Source organism: Oryctolagus cuniculus, chromosome 7 (genome assembly GCF_051225735.1).
Source record: "Oryctolagus cuniculus isolate XC-2025 breed Fujian yellow rabbit chromosome 7, ASM5122573v1, whole genome shotgun sequence".
In the NCBI taxonomy this organism is placed as follows: Eukaryota; Metazoa; Chordata; class Mammalia; order Lagomorpha; family Leporidae; genus Oryctolagus; species Oryctolagus cuniculus.
In genome coordinates, this window is record NC_142873.1 from 136,855,305 (window position 1) to 136,869,396 (window position 14,092).

General features: G+C 54.2%; 1 long non-coding RNA gene across 3 annotated transcripts; it reads left to right on the plus strand.

Annotated features, from left to right (window-relative positions):
• The first annotated feature begins 2,627 nt into the window (after window positions 1-2,627).
• On the plus strand, window positions 2,628-4,147 carry LOC149125752 (uncharacterized). Of its 3 annotated transcripts, none has more exons than XR_016210198.1 (3): window positions 2,628-2,804; window positions 3,253-3,483; window positions 3,862-4,147. It is a non-coding gene; the product is annotated as an uncharacterized LOC149125752 (long non-coding RNA). The 3 variants fall into 3 exon arrangements; XR_016210197.1 differs by having other exon boundaries at window positions 2,637-2,804; window positions 3,250-3,483; XR_016210196.1 differs by having other exon boundaries at window positions 2,652-2,804; window positions 3,358-3,483.
• The last annotated feature ends 9,945 nt before the right edge of the window (window positions 4,148-14,092 follow it).

Here is a 14,092-nt window from a genome sequence, read left to right on the forward strand (position 1 = left end):
ACTCATCCCCAGAAAGCCATTCTCTCCGTTCCCATCCTTCGCAGACAAATAGAATCCCTCCCCCTGCCCCAAATCCTACAAATGGCTGAGCTCAAGGAGCAGCGCCTAGGCCTGGCCCAGCTATGCTGGGTGCAGAGAGCAGATCCGCCCGTGTCAGACTCCTCCAGACTCACCCCTATCCAGCCCCAAGCCTAGGACTGCCCCCCTGCCCCCACCTCTGCCCCAGCTACTCCAAACCAGCCTCCATCTCTGTCCACTAAGTGTAAGGGAGATGGACAGAGCTGAATGTGAGCCTCTCTGCTATAACACTGTTCATTCCAGAACTGCAATGGGGCTGACACAGGGCCACTGGGGCCCAGATCCGGGGCTCCCTCTGCATATGATGACCCCTCCCTCTAGACCCTGCTCTGACCTGGACAGTGACAGGTGGCACTGGTGTTGGGGCTGTGAGCAGTTAGTGCTTTTTGAATCAGACAACTTGGTTAGAATCCCTGCTCTGCCTTTGTTGGCCACATGGCACACATGCATTCATTCATTCAACAAACGGACTTTGCGATGCCATGCTAGGCGTGGACCCAGGAGAACAGGTCAGCCCAGGCGTCTGCTCTCGGAGAGCTTACACTCTAAAAAGGAGGCAGACCTTAACAGGAGGAGGGAAAATGATACAACGGAGAAGACTAGGGCTTGGGGTGGCGGGGGAGGAGTGGTAGAAACAGGTGACCAGGGAGGACTCGCTGGGGAGGTGACATTTGAACTAAGACCTCGAGCACCTCTCGGAGCCCATCAGCTACAACAACTGGGCTGCTTTTAATCATGGCTGACTCTCCAGGTTGGTAAAGAACTGGAGGCCTGAGGTACAGTAAGTGCTCAATAAATTGTAGTTCCACGGCTGGCCAAGGGGAGGGGTACTTGAGGAGGTCCTGCAGCCCAGGTCTTACCCCAGGCCCCACGGGGGGCTTGGCAGCAAGCTTCCTGGAGGAGGATGTTGGCAGTTGCCAGCTGCAGCCTGAGGCCCAGATGTGTAACGTGAGACAGGTCCCACCTGGGCTGGAAGGACCTTTGAGCCTGGGGGAAGCCCGGATCCCTGTACAACCTCAGCCATCACAACCACTTTCTCCCATCTCAATCCCTGAGCTGCTGCCTCAGTTTCCCTTTAAGGCTAGCATCTGCCATGAACCCCATATTTCTGCTTGGAATCGACCAGAACCACAAATGGAATGGATTCAGAGTATCAGGCACCTCCTCGGGCAAGCCTGCCCAATGTTCCATCATCCCTTTCCAGGGCCAGCCCCAGCTCCCCGTGTCCCTCCAGGGACCAGCATCCATTTCTCCTCCAGTCTCCTGGCAGCAGAGCCCTGGTCCCAGGGAGGAACAGACTGACCAACGGGTCTAAGAGCAGCAGGGTAGGGTAGGACAGAGCTCTCCCTGTCCTCCCCCTCCCCCTCCTGGGCCTCAGCACGGCCCTAAATGCCAGCGCTTCTGACTGATGGCAGGAAATTGTTCCCTGCCAGGCGCATTGCATCTCGGGAGGACTGATAAAAGTGCAGGGGGAGGGAGCAAGATGGAGAGGGAAGATGCTCCGTGGGGAGGGGACGTGAAGCCTCTTTCTGGGGCTGGAGGCTGGTGGGGAGGGCAGGGAAGCCGCACCCCTGACACAGGTCCCCCTGCCCCAGCCCTCACTCTCTGCCTCTAGATGGGGACAGTGGCAAGCAGGCAGCCAGTTCCCATATCAATCGTCATAACGTGGGGACACTCCCTCATCCTCTCCACCGACTCAGGTCCTTCCCATCCCTCAGAGCCTAGCTGGCCTCCCCACTGCCTCCCAGAAGCCTTCCCAGGTCCTCACAGGCATTCGCTCCCTCCACCACCGAGCACTTGCTGTATGTCAAACCCGGCACTAAGCGTTTTATGTACAGCATCTCATCAGTCCTCACAGCTCCAGAAGAAGCAGAAATTATCATACTCATTCCACAGATGAGAAAATGAGGCTCAGAGAGATTTAGCGACTCACCCGAAGACACACAGCTGGCAAGTGGGGAGACCAGGGTTTGAACCAGCTCCATCTGACTGCAGGGCCTGGGGCCCTTCTCATGACCCTCTTCTACCCTGCACCTGAAGCCACAGACCCCAGCGCATTACAGGCGGCCACGTCTCCATTGGCCTCCTCCATCAGACCATGAGGCTTTTAACGGTAAGGCCATGTCTCACATCCTCCCCACCCCAGTGGGGCTCTGTGTGTACACAGTAGGCATCATCACTCTTTGTTGCACAGGACCAGACTGAGGCCAGCACAGAGCAGAGCCTGCGGATGCGCCTGGCCCCCTCCCTCCTCCTCCTCCATTTCCTTCCCAGAGCAGGAACTTCCCCAGCCCGCAGTGCTCCCTGGCCCCGTCTCTGCCTGTTAAACGCTCCTCCTGGCCTCGCCGAGACTCTCCTTCCAGGGTTCCAAAAGCTCCTGAGCCTTTGCATTTTAAGCAGACGCGATTGTATCAGATTTCCCGTCTTTCCAGCGGCTCAGCTCTACCCGAGTTTGATGAACTGATCTCACTTAGATAAATCGCATCAGCTGTCGGCTTTGCTGCGACTCGGGGAATGACATTTCCCTGGTTTGCTCAGGTTTAATTCGAAGGAGCCCTTCCCGCTGCAAACCGTCAAGGCCAGGTGAGATGAATAGAGAGTTTGCTACAAATGGCCCCTCTCTGCCAATCTGGGCCGTCGGGCTGGCTCTGAGCTGCCTGTGGCTGCTCAACAGACAGCGGAATGAGGAAGGCACCAGGGACACAGTCTCCTCTCCTGGCTTGATGGTAATTGGCAACATTTCCATGCATTTCCATGTGGGATTATGCCATAAATTTACTTGGCTCCAAATAGGATTGCTCCCTGCAGGGAATAGAGTAGGGGAGCAGGGAGGGGTAGGAGAGGGTAGGGGGCACCCCTAGGCTCTGGGCCCAAGCATCTCTGGACACCAGCAGCCCCCCCTCTAGCCCAAAGCTGGGTCTTCTGCACCCCGCAGGCAGGCCTGTTGCCAGCTGCTTGGCCCTGGGAGGGAGGCCCAAGGATTTGCAGTAGAGGAAGAGGGAAGGGGGTGAGGGTGGGGGCACGAGGCGTCAGGAGACAGCACCCATGTAAGGGGACACCTGACAGCCACTTCTAATCCTCAGGCTGGACCCCAAGGATAGTCCCGGCAGTGGGGGCGCTGCTGTCCGCTGATACCCAGGGCAGGCTTTTATTAGGCTGTCCTTGAGCCAGCAGGACAGACTAGGACAGAGAGGATGAGGCTGCCCTGTGGCTTGGCCCGCCTGGGAGTGATGCCTGGAGAGGGAGGGGGACCAGCTGGCTCAGCGGGGACCCCTGCAGGTGAACACAGACAGGTCTGCTACTGCCCACCCTCTTGGATGCTCAGCCTCGCCTCCCCCTCACTGCACGAGCATGGACACACTCACGTCCACCTTCGCCCACAAACTCAGCAAGGCCTGCTGGCGGGTATGTAATGCGTTTGGTTTTCTAAAATGAATATTTTTTGCAAAACTAATTAAGAGGGATTGAAGCCCAGAGTGGAGCTAATGAGCTATGCCAATGCCCTGGCGTCAACCCTGCCTGTGGGGCTCAGAGATGCCCAGAGCCAGAGAAGTGGCCCCAAGCCCCTTCCTGGGGTGGGCAGACAGGAGGGAGGCTCCGTCAAGGTCTGGCTGCCCACCCCCGCCACGAAGGGACCCCTGGCTAGGAAGGAGAACACACCACATAGAAGGGTTGGTGCCTTTGCCTGGTGATTCTCCAACTTCAACAACAGGTCCACTCCCCAAGTCTGATCCACGCAGTCTGAGATGGGGCCTGAGAACTTGCTTTTCTGAAATCTTCCAGGTGCTGCTGGGCTGAGCCAGGGGCCACACTGAGAAGCTCTGCCCGTGAGGCTTCTCATCACAGCCTCTGCCCTAGAAGGCACCTGCCTGGGACTTTGAGTGAACCAGCAGGTGACGGAGAGACTCCTCCAGACCTTGGCCTTGCCAAGAAAGAATCCATCACATCAAAGCAGATTGAAAACCTGTCTGGGGGTCCCTTGAGCACAGGACACTCCCCCTCATGTCCCACACCCCCACAGCCAGAATTCAGCCACAGCCCTGGCATCCTGGGATCCCCAGATGTCCAACGAGGGAACTAAGCTCAGAGAGGTGAAGCAACATGGCCAAGGTCCCCCAAGGAGAGCTGGCCTTGAACTCAGGTCTCCAGCCCCCCTTTTTCAACGAGCTTCCTGCTCCATCCCACAGGAAGGAGAGAATGATGAAGTTCTCTGAGAAGTTCAAGTATCTTTTTAATGAGAAAACGTGATCCTCGAAAGAGCTCTGGGAGTAGGACGAGAGTCCAAGGCCCTTCTGGCTGCCCCTCTGTCCCTGCCTTGCCCTCTAAGACCCAGAATGGACCACGCCTTGAGCCACCACCACACACACCACACACCAGGGAGAATGAAACCCAGACAACTTCCACTCCACTACCTACCCCGCCCTCTGCCAACCAGCCCTGCCCACCACTGATGTGACCCAGTGGTCTCTCACACCTGCGAGGCTACCTGCAGACTTTGTCACCACGGCCAGCAGAGCGGGTGAACACTGCTGGTGAGTAGGGCTGGCAGGAGGGCACCTGGGCCAAGAGTCATCTCTGCGTTCTGTGTCTCCCTCCGGTCCACGTCAGTGGCCCATGGGATTGACTTGGTAACCACAGAAAAGAGACTCAGCCAGCCCCTCCCTCCTCACCTGCTCTCTCAGCCGAGTCCCCAGAGTGAGGCTGGCTGGGACCAGATTCTTTCGGTGTAACTTAATCATTGCCGGCTGGTCGAACTCATCAGTACAAGAAACTGGGCTAGGCTAGGCCAGGAGATAAGAAGAAGCGTGATGGGCAGGCGCTGTGCCATAGCAGGTAAAGCCGCAGCCTGCAGTGCTGGCATCCCATATGGGTGCCGGTTCAAGACCCAGTTGCTCTACTTATGATCCAGCTCTCTGCTATGGCCTGGAAAAGTAGTAGAAGATGGCCCAAGTCCTTGGGCCCCTGCACCCACGTGGGAGACCTGGAAGAAGATCATGGCTCCTGGCTTTGGATAGGCCCAGCTCCGGCCATTGCAACCATCTGGGGAGTGAACCAGCAGATGGAAGACTCGTTCTCTCTCTCTCTCTCTCCCTGCCTCTGCCTCTGCCTCACTAAAACTCTGCCTTTCAAATAAATAAAATACTTTTCTAAAAAAAGAAAAGAGCATGAGCCTCATGAGCGTGACCGAGCCCACGGGATTTCCAGGTGCACTGCGCAGGTGTCAGGTCCTATGTAGCTTCAGCTTCTCAACACGGATGCCCACGAACAAGAATTCTTGCCTGAACACCCAGCCTGCCGAGCACTCCCATTCACAACCGCTAATCTCTGCAATAACACCAAAGCATCATTCATCAGGCCCTAACTGGTTGATAAGGAAACAGGACGAAAGGAGGGGACATGACTTGCTAAAGCTCACACAGTAAGTGAACCTGTTTTTTCCAACAAAGTGTTTTCCTCAAGGACTTCCGTTCTTCCTCCAAACCCAGTGATAGAGCACAACTCCCATGTGTAGCTCCTCTGATTCTCCTCCGCACCTCACCCAGGCCGGGCTGGTCAGCTCACTTAGAGTTCCATACCAAGTTCTGCTTTAATAAGTGGCATTTGAGCGGAGGGTCCAGGGAAGCCTGCATCCTGGGATAATTCTGTTCATTACCTCTCTGCTGTAAGCTACGCACCCAAGGAATAGCCCCCAAATGGCTGTTTATTTTATGAGCTGGGTTGGTATCCAGTGGCCCCAGGACAGAGCTCCTGCTCACAGCCCTGAACATACACCTCTCCACCATCCATGGCTATGGTGGGTTTACACTGTGTCCAAGAAACCCCTAGTGCTCCCCACTTCCAGGGCTGGAGCCCACTCCCCCCACCTTGAGTGTGGGCTGGCCTTGTGCCTTGCTTCAAGTGGATACAACAAAGCCAAGAAGGCAGGTGCTGGCTGTAGAGCCTTGATCATAAACCATCCTATGTTTTCCTCCCTCCTCCTCCTTTCTTGGGTTGCTTGTTCTGGGAGAAGCTAAAACTGTTGTATCTCAAGGACACTGGAGAATGAAGAGGCTGGCATGGCCAGGGATGGAGGCCTTCTCCCAACAGCTCCCAATGTGGGTGGCCTCCCACCCACAGTCTCATGAGTGACCCAGCCTGGAAACTGATCCCCCCAGCCCTGCTGCCACCCTAACTGCCACCACATGGCAGACGTGGCCCAGACTCACACTGGCTGAAGCCACTCCCAAGTATTCCTGCCCCTCAGACACTGCATACGACCACCAAGTTTGGAGGCGTTTGCCATGCAGCCATAGAAAAGGAAAACAGTAGCCAAGCTGCAGGAGAACTGTTTGAAAATGAACAGGGATTTGACAACTGGTTCCCAACCTGGTTCCGAAATTTCTACATGAGCGTGGAATAGACAACCCCATTAGAACAGACAGCGAGAGGACTTGTCTTGAAGGTAGAATGTTGTTATTGGAATAACAAGCACACGGTGTTGATTTCAAATTTCATCCCATGTCATCTTGGAGGGAAAATGTAGACGGGGGACCTGCAGTCCCCCAAAGCCACCCCCTAACGTAGACGCTGTTGGCTGAGCTGTGAATTCCACCTCAGGGACAGGAAGGGCCTGCCCCCCACGCACACACAGGGACCCTGTCTGTTAGTAAATTGCATGCAGCATCCTGAATCCACCCAAGTCCACCTAGGGGAAGCAGAGAAGTCTCCTCTCCTGCATAGTTCCCTGCTCCCCCTGCTCTGTCCTCCTCTCCTGTGTCTCTCTGCCTCAACCTTGTCCGACCCACCTACACAGCCTCAGTGTCCAGCCCGAGCCTGGCACAGATGGAGAGGACAGCGAGGGCAGGCAACAGGGCACAGAAGTCCTGCCAAGAAATCAGGACCTGTATCTTTTAGTCCATGTGCCGAGAAGGGCCAGGGAGCAGGCTGCAGTCACTAGGCTGGAGGATGGCAGGGCCCTGTGGCCAAAGACCAGAACGTGCTCTCTGCCCCAGGAGCACAATCAGATTCACCCCGGAGAGCAGGTGTGCAAGTCAGCGGCATTAGCTACAACCCACTCTTGTGCAACCATCACCATCATCCGTCTCCAGGACTTTCTCATCTTCCCAAACTGAAACCTCCTACCCATGAAGCAATGACTCCCTGTTCCTCCCTCCCCCAACCCCTGGGAAACTCTGTTCTACTTTCTGTGTCTGAATTTTACTTCCACAGCACTTCATACAAGTGGAATCACACAGCAGTTGCCCTTTTGTGTCTGACTTCTTTCACTTAGCATAACTGCTTCAAGGTTCATCCATGCTGGCGCAGGTGCCAGAATGTCCCTCCCTTTTGAGACTAAACACTACTCCATTGAGTGGGTGTGCTGTATCCATCAATGGACACTTGAGTTGTTTACACCTTTGGGCTATTGTGAATAATGCCGCTGCTACTGCAGAGGAGGGTACACAAATACTTGTCTGAGTCCCTGCTCTCAAACCTGTGGGATGTGTTTGCAGAAGCAGTGTCTAGACCTGATCACTACGCCCAGCTCTCTCTAGTAGTGCCTGTGGCACCAAGAAAACAAACACCACCCCTCTTGTCCCGCATCTACTCAGCTGCATGGGTTTGCCTCCCAGTCCTGGTTTCTACTCTCTAGAAATCCCTGTCTCTGGCTTAAAGCTTCCTAACTGTGGGCTTGCCTCTGTAGCTGCCCCCAGGACATGTCCACCACCGTGTAGCACATGCGTCTGAAACGCAACACATCCACGACAGTTTCCACCCTCGCCTCCTCCTGCTTCACCGTCCCAGTCACTGACACGTCCAACAAGCCTGAAGCAGGAACCAAACACCTGGGAGCCACCCCGGACACTTCCCTCTCCTGCCCCAGCTCATTGCACCCTCCGCCAACACCTGTCAGCTCTGACCTCACAATCGGCCGTGAGCATCTTCGCTCCCTCCTTCACCACCACTGCCCACCACCCAAGCCAGCCACTCCTGATGTTTACCCAGACAATTGCATTCCTTTCGTCCACTCTTTGCAGCCTGGCAGTCAGCTCTCAACACTGCAGACATGAACACGTCAGAGCTTTCCCTGGCTTCTGTTGCTTCTAGGATAAAATCCAAAGCCTTTACCCAAAAGGCCCCAAAGACCTGGCACCTGCTATCCTTCCAGGCTCTTCCTGGCACTTCTTGCTATTTCCCCAAAACACTGGCTCTGTCATCCATCACAGTCTTTGTACATACTGTTCCCTCTGCCTGTAACACTCTTCCTCTCTACACCCACGTCCAACACCCTTTTGTCTGGTCTCTTCCTATTCATTCTTTAGGGTTCTACCTAAATGTCAGTTTCCCGAAAAAGCTTTCGTTAACCTTGACCCCATCAGGCTAAATCAGGGCCCTTATGGTCTACATAGCCCAGAGTTCTTTGCCTTCACACAAACTAGCCAAGATTTTGATGGCAAATTGCTAGGCTGTAATAAATAATCTCTCCTCTCTTTTTTTAATATTTATTTATTTTACTTGAAAGTCAGAGATACACAGAGAGAAGAGAGGCAGAAAGAGAGAAAGGTCCTCCATCCAATGGTTCACTCCCCAATTGGCCACAATGGCTGGAGCTGCGCCGATCTGAAGCCAGGAGCCAGGAGCTTCCTCCAGGTCTCCCACCCAGGTGCAGGGGCCCAAGGACTTGAGCCATCTTCCACTGCTTTCCCAGGCCATAGCAGAGAGCTGGACAGGAAGTGGAGCAGCCAGGTCTCGAACCGGTGCCCATATGGGATGCTGGCACTTCAGGCCAGGGCGTTAACCCACTGAGCCACAGCGCCGGCCCCTCTCCTCTCTGTCCTATCCACAGTTACAGTTCTTAGATGTGGAAGCCTTCTTGCTCCCTTCCAGCACATTCTTCTCCCTCCCAGAGGCATCTGCCCCCCCCCCGGCCAGTCTGCCCCCACTACCAGGGTGTAGGTTCAAGGCTGGAATAGAGTGAAAGACACGGCCAAGGATGGATGGGACCCACTCAGCAGAACTGTTTACTGCAACACAACCGACTGGTGATTATGGCTTTTTTATGCATTTCCATATGAAATCACTCGTTGTGATTCTTGGGAAGAATTCAGATGAGAAAGTCCCACAAACAATGAGAGCGGCAGGATAATGAGGAGCCATTGTCATTTCTCGGTGTGAGCACTTCTCACCCCAGAAAACAAGAACTCAGTAACACATGTTGTCGTCAGGGGAGGCACTGGGAGAACTGGAATCAGAGGGGGCCGGGGGTATAAGTGGATGTGTGGGGTGGGGGCTCCCGGCACTGAGTGTGTGTGCTGATGTCAGTGTGCGTGTGTTGTGTCTACCCTGGTTCCCTATTGTTGCATAATAAACTGCTCCAAAATTAAGTGGCTGAAACAGCAATCATTGTACCCTAGCTTGTGATTTTGTGCATCAGAAGCCCGGGATGGCTCAGCTGGGTAATTTTCCTGCCCTCCAGGCAGGGTCGACAGAAATGGCCGGGACCGGCTGGAAAACAGGGCGGTCTGGAGTGTCCAAGATGTCCTCGGCAGGGTTAAGGAAGGCTGGGTTCAGCCAGGACTTCCAACCAGAGACCACAGACGGCCTCCCAGCAAGACCATCTCAGGGCGTCGAACTTCCTGCGCCGTGGCGGGATTCCCAGGGCTTCCTGGGAGGGTGGGAGGTTTCTTCTGCCCTCGCTCTGAAGTCTTTTAAGCCCAATTCATTGGGAAAGGAATCAGACCCAGGCTGTAAGTAGGAAACGTGGCAGAAATGTCGACAGGGAAAGACCCTGATCGGAGAGGGTATGAGAGACGAGTTGGAACCCCTGTACCTCAGATCTCAGGCCACGAGGCTTTGGGCAGTCTAAATAACTTATGTAAGCCTCCATTTTCTGATCTGGCAAATGCTGTTGCTGTGAGGACTTGCAGGTAGGCTTCAACCCTGCCGCAGCATCCAGTAGGCATCTACTGTATACTAGGTGCCCAGCGCACGTGTGTCTCCTCCTGCTTCTCCTGTGCTCGGGACCTGGGGCCACACACCTTAGGAGGCTGTGAGGGGATGGGGCTGGGTAGCAGAGACAGACACTCCATGAGGCCCCGACAGCCTCCCGCAGGTTGGCCAGGGCCCAGCCCGCAGCAGTCTGCCCCTCACCAGCCTGCTGATCATCCCGTCTACACCAGCGCCAAGGCCTAAGGTGAGCCCTGGAGCCTCCTCCATCTGTTGCAGCTGGGATGGCTCGAGGCAGCTTCGTCAGCTCAGGGCGTCCCTGGCTAACAATGGCGTTAATTTTTTATCTGTTTGTTTGATTTTCTGCAATAACTGAAGAATGTTGGGACAACATCTGGAGCTGCCCCCAGGCTGAGGCACGCAGAGCAACAGTGGCAATGATGACAGCTCAGAACACAATGCTCGTGTGGTGTGCACAGCCACACACACGCCCGGCCTCTGTACGTGTATGCTTGTCAGCATATGTAAGCACACACACGTGCATACACACATGTGCCTGCACGCAAACATGGCATACACATGGCCATGCCTGCATGTGCATATATACGTGTATGTACCCATAGATACACACACTTACACACACATACACTATCGTGGCCACATCACCAAGTTGGCGTGTGTCTGCGTATGCATATCTTTGTGCTCTGGTACTTAAGTATATGTGGATCTGCATCTATGTGTCTCTGTGTACATGTCAGCCTGTGCGTGTGTGTGTGTGTATGTGAGCATATACACATGAAGTTCATGGAACGGCGCAGGCATTGGCTCGGCTGTTAGGTCACTGCTCGGGACGCCTGTATCCGTATCAGCGCACCTGCTCCCAGCCCTGGTAGCTCCACCTCCAATCCAGCTTCCTGATAAAGAGCATCCGGCGGCAGCAGGTGACAGCCCAAGTACTTGGGCCCTGCCACCCATTTGAGAGACCCAGATGGAGCTCCTGGCTTTGGTCTGGCCCAGCCCTGGCTGTTGCAAACATTTGAGGAGTAAACCAGTGAATGAAGATCTCTCTCTCTCTCTCTCTAACAAAATTAAAAATTAAAAAAAGTTCATGAAAAAGGCTTTAAAATATAATGTATGTTTTCCATGAACTTTTTTTAAAGACCCCCTCATATGAGCAATGCTGTGTCACTGTGTGCATGTATGTGTCTGTGTGTGTATGAGAGAGAGAGAGAGAGAGAGAGAGAGAGAGAGAGAGAGAGAGAGAGAGGAGGGCTATGAATATGTCAGTGTGGCTGTGGGTATAAGAGTATGACTTTAAAAAGTTCATAGAAAACTAGAATGAAAAGATGAGTCTAGAGACGGGCATTGTGGCACAGTGGGTTACGCAGCCGCCTGTGAGGCCGGCACCCTATATGGGTTCTGGTTTGAGTCCCAGCTGCTCTATTTCCAATTCAGCCCCCTGCTAATGTGCCTGGGAAAGCAGCAGAAGATGGGCCACATGCTTGGGCCCCTGCACCCATGTAGGAGACCCGGATGATGTTCTAAGCTCCTGGCTTCGGCCTGGTCCAGTCCCAGCCATTGTGGCCAAAGATCGCTCTCTCTCTCTCTGTCTCTCTCTTTCTCTCCCTCTCTCTGTAACTCTGCCTTTCAAATAAGTTAATTAATTTTAAAAAAAAAGATTATTCTATTTTGGTGCAAAAAGTATTGCCATCATACACACAGGTTTTCAAAAATTGTTTACAGAAAATTCATGTCATTAAAAAATGATATATGCATTTCAAAAACATTTGGGACAAAATAATCTTTTAATGCCATTTTCCACAAACTTTCTGAAGCACCATTATATGTCAGTGTCTGTGTCTGTGTGTGTGCCTGGGTGTGACCATGTGAGGATTAGTGTGTGTGTCAGTGACTATACATGTCAGCATGTGTATCTACCCTGTGTGTCGGTGTGTCAGTGTATGTGCCTGTGAGAATGGCTGTGTGTGCGAGTCAGTGAGTCAGTGTGTCCAGCTGTGTTTCTTTGTCCGTGTGTCAGTGTGGCTTTGCATCTGGCTGTGTGTTCTGTCAGCACCAGCCTCTCTCCAGTTCCAGCTCAGTGGGGCCCCAGCAGTCCCGCCCGCTGCGTGGGAGGGGACAGCCCGAGATAGCGCTCCCTGCACTGGCAGCGGCCTCCCCAGCTGTGCAGTGCGACTGCAGAGGCGGGAGGCACGGGGCAGGGTCTGTTTGTCTCTGAGGCCCCCGCAGTGGCCTGGCTGGCTGTGGACCCTGAAAACCCCATGGGGCAGTAGGCTAATGGGCAATGGACAAGCCTCACCCCTTGTTCTCCGTGGCATCTCAGTGGGTCTCCCAGCTGCTCCCTTTCCTGGGGGCTGCTACACCTGCCTTGCCTCTTGGCCGCTCTCTCTGCATGTGGGTGTGCACGGCTGATCATGTCTGTCTCATTCATTCCCTCCCTGTAGGTGCATGTGTGTCTCCATCCACACCTCACTCGCACAAACACGACCTCTGTTGATCTCTTGGTCCCACACATTTCCTTGCATCTCCACTGTCTCTCTCTTTTCCCCCTTAAGCTTCCTTTCCCCTCCCAGGGCAAGGACAAGACCCTTAACCTGGCAGGTGCATGAAAGGGTTTGGACAGTTGATAACAGAACCCAGGGGCAGGCCTAAGATCATTTAAGACTGGAGTGTCATAAGGACCTACAGGTATTTTGTGAACCAAAGAGCAGGTCCAGAGCCCAAACTCAAAAGGACTATAAAGCTGATGGGAATCCAGAACATTCTCTCTGTCTTCTCTGTATCTCCCTTTCTTTCTTCTCTTTCAGCTTCTCCTTGCACATGACCCAGAGATGGCGGCCCCACCACTCCCAAGCTTTAACTGCCCCAGTTCAAATATCACTCCAGACAGATCAGCATCAAACAATGCCAAGGCTTTGAGAGGGAAAACCTGAGTGGCCAACCTGGAGTCTGCTGCCACCTCTGGCCCAGTGAGCAATGGCTGGGGGTGGAGTCACACACAAGCATGGCTGCCAGGACCCAGCGCTGGTTGTGCCTAGCAGCCCTCAGACAAACAGATCTAAAGAAACAAGTTCAGGGTCAGTGGGTGAGTGGCCTGGAGTTAGCCAGGAGGGGCAGCCTCCTGACAGGCTGATGAAAATGCGGCTGATGGTGGGTGAGGCCACACTGGAATGATGGGAAATGACAGGTGCCTTGGAGCCCCTGGCCCAAGGATGGGACATGCACTTCCCCGGAGCACCTAGTTTCTGGTTGGCTTTGCACCCTGCACAGCTCAGTGGCAACCTTGGACCTGTCCCTAGCAGGGCCACTCTTGCCAGTCTTCCTCTCTGTCCTCGTGTCCAGCTCCCTCCCTCCACTCCACTGTGCAGGCCCTGACACACCGTGGAGGCACCTCCTCACTGCAAAGCTGTGGCCCACGTGGGCCTCCGGCTTTTCTCAGCAGCTCAACCCCACCTTCCCTGGACCCATCTAAGAAACCTCCAAAGTTGGGGGCTGGGCCCCAGAGCCTCCCCCGCCCCCAAGCAGGTGATTATATTGCTAGAATCCAGAGCTCCAAGCCATGGGGTAGCAGGAAGAGGTCCAGGCACTGAAGGCCAAGGGCTGTAAGAGACCCTGGGTCCTGACCATGGTCAGGGCACACACACATCGCTCCAGGCTACTCAAGAAAGGCATCTAACTAAACCTTGGAATCCAGAAACACCAGCAGGCTGAGAGCATGGTGTCCGTGGGCCCCTGGGACTCCTCGCCTCAATACACTCGGTTTATCCAGCCTTGGAGCAAGAACTAGGTTCTCTGGTTCTCTGAGAACCATGTTGGCAGCTGATAATACTATTATTAGAGCCAATATTTAACGAGCACTTACCATGTGCCATCTGCTATGCTGAGCACGCGGCAGACCTCATCTTCCCGAGTTCTCCCAGCTGGGGAGAATAAGGCAGGTCTTATCACACCCGTTTTGGGAGCAAGAAACTGAAGGCTCAAAGATTAGGTAGCTAGCCCAAGAAGCAGAGCCAAGGTACAAATAGAAAATCTGCCCAACGTCAAAGGCAGAACACTGGGTCCTGTCCTC